Below are 6,000 nucleotides of genomic sequence, written 5' to 3'. Positions count from 1 at the left end.
AACACACCAACACTTAAACATGCTTTGTACAAGTTAAAGGGAACCTGCCCAGATACATGAGTCCTTTGTCTTTTGTTGCAGAGATTGTGCAAATCTTGGCTTGCCTTCTTCCAGTGGCAGGGAAAAAAAAAAAAAAGCCATCAAGAATGGATTCATTGCTCTCTGCTTTATAACTCGACAGATGTAAATATTTATTTAAAAATAAAACATCTGGCAGCTGTCTGGTTGGGCTAGTGGCTGAGCCTGGTATGATTAGATTCAGCTGAATGGCTAATGCTGGAAATGAAGCTGGGTGGAAGGAGCTGAAGTCTGTGATGCTGCAGGAGTTGTTAGTTGTTAGGGTTGTTATCAGAAAAAAATGGAAAACAGAACAAAAATATCAAGATTAATAGTTACATAATCTGGTCTTTTTCCAGGGGGGCCATAATTATGAAGGCATTTTCTCACCAGTGCCACATGCATCTCATTAAAAAGGTACAATCAATAGAAAGCACCGACAGCATGCATATTGAAATGCAGCTATATCTCCTTAACCAGATTTTCCGTGAACTGCCCCAGTGTGCACCCCCAGCACGTACGAGTGAGGCCTTCTCACACATAGGCGTTAATGTCATGCATCTGCTGGAGGTGCTGCAAAGTCTCATCAGTGCCATGTGCAGAGGAGTAAGCCAAGGAGATGATTCAAAGCTGGGGAAATGACTTAGCTGAAGAATCAGATTCATCTTGCCTAAATACAGAGGTCTGTAATCCAGGCAGCGACATGAGAGGTAGTCAGCACAGCCTTCCTTGGCTGTTGCTAGAGAGAAATAGGAACATGGTGAGGGACATTTATCTGGTCTGTTTTAAACATCCATTTTAAGATGAGATGAACTTCACCCTGGAAAGGCTCATTTCTCTGTGCTGACTCCAAAGGGATGGTGCCTAGTGCTGTATATCCATCTGTTGGGTAGAAATTCACATCTGGTCAGATATATCCCATGTGAGAGATTGAAAAACCTCTATCTACTTAATTCGTCAGAAGCAGATCACAGTCCTAACTTAATTACAGCATGGAGGACCTTCAAACGACAATTCTGTTTCCAACAGACATTGTTTTCCAGCAGAGAGAAACAAGAATTAACAGCTGTAGGCTGAAGCCAGATACACACAAAGAAAATACAAAGTGAGGGTTTTTTTTCTACAATGAGTGAGACAAACAATTGTCATACAGTAGCAAGAGAAGGAATCACTCCTTGGTCTCTGGTAGCCTCTGATGTCTTTCTGAAACACTTGCTCAGACCAACGCTCTTTGTTCCACTTAATAAGGGTTAACTGAATAAACCCCTGTGCACTGTGATACTCCAGAAATCAGATCAGACACCTTGTCCAGATCTTCTGGTGATACCTGTCTTAAATTTATTTTAAAGCTTGCATACTTTTCTATACGTAGAAGTCCACATTCTCATCTGTACTGCAGGGAAAATAAATAAATAAATAAAATACATCAGGTTATTTTGTTTGCTAAAAAAAAGAGAGCTAATCCTTTTTGAACGTAACTACATAGTTACGTCCAAAGTAAAGTCCCATGACTTTACATAGTCATGGGAACGATCACAGGGATTTGGTCTGCACAGATAGGAACAATTTTGCAAGCAAAATAGGACAAGTTGTCTGAGCTGCTGCCTCTGGAAACAGTGATTCTTCAGTCTTATGCCTCCTTCAAGCGAAAAATGGAGATTAGAGGGATTGAGCTTGTTCAGCCCTTCTCAAGTGGTACCAATGTCCATAACCTTCTAGTTTCTCCGATAAAGAGAAATATTTGCCCTGAGCCCTGCATTTCAGACTCAATTCAGATTTTGGAGAATTCAGTAGAACGTGTTCTACTGCCTCACGTAAACTGCTGCCGACCAGCTCTTCTGACTCATTTGTGGAGCAGAGTTAATGCACCATGGGGGCAGCTGGTGGTCTGCGCTCTGTCGTCATGTCTTTATATATATTGTTTCCTACTTTGCTCATTTTCCATTGTCTAAAACAAGAAATAGTTTTGTGGGAAGCTGCATCTCTCTTCTTGGTGCTCAGAGAAAAGAATCCCATAAGGATTGTATCTCAGCTCCTAGTGCAACTGCTCCTCAGGGAGGAGTGGCTGGAGTATAAGCCATCTGCAGTAGGAAATGTGTGTTCGTACCAAATAGGTCCTTGAGCTTTGATGGGGACTACTTCGAATGATGACAGTGTAAATGATACAGATATCATCCAATGATGATGATACATAGGCTTTAATACAGCATAGAGAAGTGGACTGGTAGAGAAACAATATTTTATATGCGTTAGGATGGTTGTATTTCTAAAGTAAAGAGAGGCAGGGTGTATCACCAAGAAGATCTATGAAGATACCATAGGAAAAAAGGGAACGTAACAGCTCAGTATTTCATTTCTTAGACAACTGTATATTTTCATCTCCTAGCCTGTGAGCCACATTCCTATGAGGTATGTTTAACATAGGGTTAATACTTGGATGGAACTTTTAATGATGTGAATGGTAGAATAAAGTTAAAACACAATGAGTGTCCTACAAAATGAAAGGTGAAGGTAGATCCCTGCATGACACAAATCATCACAGATCTATGGAAGGAGCCAAAAAGCTGATTTATACTGGCGGAGAATGGAGCCCTTGCGTCTGAAGTTATCGATAGATAAAGTTTCAATGCTCAGGCACACCACATGGGAGAGTTCTCAACTAGGGAAAAATGTCCTCTTGAAGACATAGTAGAAGATGGTGACCATTGCAAAGGCATTGCAACCTTGTATGTATTCATGAAGCTTTCTTTGAAACATGTTCTTTCTAATTAACAGTGATGAAACTGGAATGTCGGCCTGTATCGCAGCACGTTTTTCCCCCCTGTATCTTGATCAAAACTTATTTTGACTTTTCAAACTCTTCAAAGTACAATGTAAGTAAGGAAAAAGATAAAAAGTACATTTGATGACACAAAACTAGCAGTAACAGACGAAATGGAACAGTAGCTCATGTTACACTGTGGAAACACGACTGTGTTGTACTGGCTGGCCTCTTTTTTTAAAATGAAAAATCCTTCCTCCACCCAAAATCAAACCTTTAGAAACTGCATTTTGGAACAATTTATCTGTGGGAAACTTTAATGTTGCATAGTATGTGACTGTGTGAACGTATTAATAATACCAGATCTCCACCGCACTTCCCATGACAAGCAGCTCCCTATTTTCAGCCTTCCTTGGGCTGATCGTAACCTCAGTGCTCTCGTAGGAGCAAACCAGGCATCCCTTTGTCCACCAGAGAGGTTAGGAATGAGTCCTGCGTGACAGCCTTTTCTAGCACCAGCAGAATCTCTGCCAGGCTGTTTAATGTTTTTGTTTCTTACTCTTTTTAGCACAGTATAACTGGTGCCTCTTGCTAGTGACGTGTATCTTTGAGCATACACTACATATGAGCTACACTTCCTGACGTAAGGAGGTATAGGTCTAATTCATTAAGGTAGGTTGTTTTCTCATACAGGAAACTGTATAAACGATTACCCAGGAATGCATCAAACCCCATGTGTAAACATTACAGAATTTGTTCTCCCTTCTCCACTAGAGGCTTTCTTCATCTCTTTATCTTTTTGTGTCATCATTAGTAACATTATTTAAATTTACAGCCTGAACGCATCCACCTGCAGCTGATACTCATTCCTCCTTGAGCTGCTATACGTTCCCCCCTTCCCTGGCATTTGCTTCCCAATCAATCAACAGCAATCGGATTCCCCCTCAGCTTTCATTTTGCAAGGCTGAGCAAATCTCATTTGCCCATTTCACGGCTTCATCCTGCTGGCAGCTTTAGAGTCATCTTGTATACCACAATCCTTCCTCTCCTTAAATGGAAGGAAGTAAAGAGCTCTTATCTCAAGGCAGATGGTTTTATTCATTCCTAAGGGTGACGTTCACCTCACTTACCTTGGTCTGCAGTACGCCTTGACACCTGCCTCAGATTTGCTGACTGCTTTCCAGCTGTGAAGCAGGTTACCCCCCAGCACAGGTAACCCTTCCTACATAGCCAGGAGCTGTGCTTTAGTTGGCTACCTCCTCTTCCTGAGTGGTGGGCTTATCTTTTAGCTTGACTTGGATGACAAGACACCCTTTTGCCTCTGTGATAGCATGGAGATGTGCTATGCACATTTTAAACTATACTGGACATGCACTCCATTCCATGGGGAAAAGACCCGTTTCTGCATCCTGGCTGCATGCAGAGCCTTGTAGGTCAGCTGAGCTGCTGCAGTGATGAAGGTGAGCACCTCCACACCAGGCAAAATTGGTACGTCCAGTGAAGTGGTACGAGACTGGGAAAAGTGCAAAGGTTCCCATATCTTCTTTATAAGCTGTTTTGAATCCACTTTTACATAAAGCACCAAAGGCTCTCTCTGTAACTTCCCGTAGTTCGTGCTCTGCACACAGGGGCTATGGACCACCAGTCTTGTTCCATCTTTAGCTTCCAAGAAAACAGCCAATTGTCTGAGTAGCATCAGTTCATCTGCTTCATCAAAGGCCAGGTAAACACAATCTGCCACATTAATCTTTGCCTGAGAATCACTTCTCGTCTCAAATAAATTTACAAATTAATCTTGTTTAAGCTCTCTCTGGTAAACACAGGTTTGCTTTTTATCCCATTTTGTATTTTTCTCTAGATCTTAAATTAATTTTTCCTTCCACATTTACTCTCAGAAATCACACTGTATTAAGCCTAGATTAATTTTTCTCTGGTTTTCTAAATCACTTTTTCTCAACTTCTTAGATGTAGGTTATGTCCTGAATGTAGCACCTGTCTGGTTTACAGAAAGACGATTTTCAAGTCTTTGAAATCTTTTGTCCAGCTCTCACCTTTAATCATTAAAACAATTCCTTAGTTTACTCAACTATTCTTTACTCTCCTGCAATCAGGGGACTGTATTTGTAGTCTTGCTTTTATTTATCTTACCATACAGCTTATGTGGAAAAAAGTCATGATCAGTTATTCCAAAGCCATCTTTGATGACTATGGTGTAGGGGAGAACTTTGTAGAGTGGGGTTGATGGTTGGACTCGATGATCCCAAGGGTCTTTTCCAACCGAAATGATTCTGTGATTCTATGATTCTGTGATTCTATGATTCTATGACAGGCTATTTTCTAATCACCGATTTGTTAATACCAGATCTAAACCAACATTACAGCTGACTTAATGCTGCTTTAGTGAAGAATTCAGCTAGCTTTTGCCCACAGAAATAATGTGACCTAGGTATTTTCCAGTCTACATCTGGGAAATTTAGTTCTAGGCCTTTTTTTTTTTTTTTTTTTTTTTCTCTAGTGCCATCTAAGTAACATCTCGGATACCCTGTCCTACACCCAACTCCAGGCTGTGGGTTAAGAGCAGATCTTCAGCACTACCCCAGCACAACCGCTCACCCTCCCTCCCTGGAGGGACTCTGCCCACACCATTTATCCCTGCGGAGCCCAACTCACCAGCTGGAAGGGACTGCAAAACGTTGTGTTAGCCTATATATCTGGCAAGAAAAAGCCTTTTCTACTACCCTATCTAGCCTATTATATTGCTTTTCTACCATTCAACATAAATGCCTTTCCATCCTAAATTAAGCTATGTGACTAACATCTGCCAGGTGTGGTTCATTGTTTTACTCATAATTTTCCCAGGGGATGACTTTCACATGCAATTAGTGTTTTGTTTTGTTAGTGTGTTTAACTTAATGCAGCATGCACAGCCCTCGGTATGTGCGCGATGTCCTTTGAGAAAAAAACATTTGTCTTGAAAACTGCACGCTGGCACAGCTTGCGTGCTTCTGTGACATTCAAGAGAGATGAAATGGTTAGCTGGTGCTGATCAGACAAGCACATAAGCCTGACTTTGAAAAGGTTCTTCTGCGTTACTATATTTATTTTGTTTGAGCCACAGAAAAATGCATTCTTGTCAAAATGTTTCTTTAAGAGGCTTTGTTTGCCATTCTTCTTGTGGGCTG

Source organism: Larus michahellis, chromosome 2, assembly GCF_964199755.1.
Source record: "Larus michahellis chromosome 2, bLarMic1.1, whole genome shotgun sequence".
NCBI lineage: Eukaryota > Metazoa > Chordata > Aves > Charadriiformes > Laridae > Larus > Larus michahellis.
The sequence above is the reverse complement of the archived record's forward strand: the minus strand, read 5'-3'. Positions refer to the sequence as shown.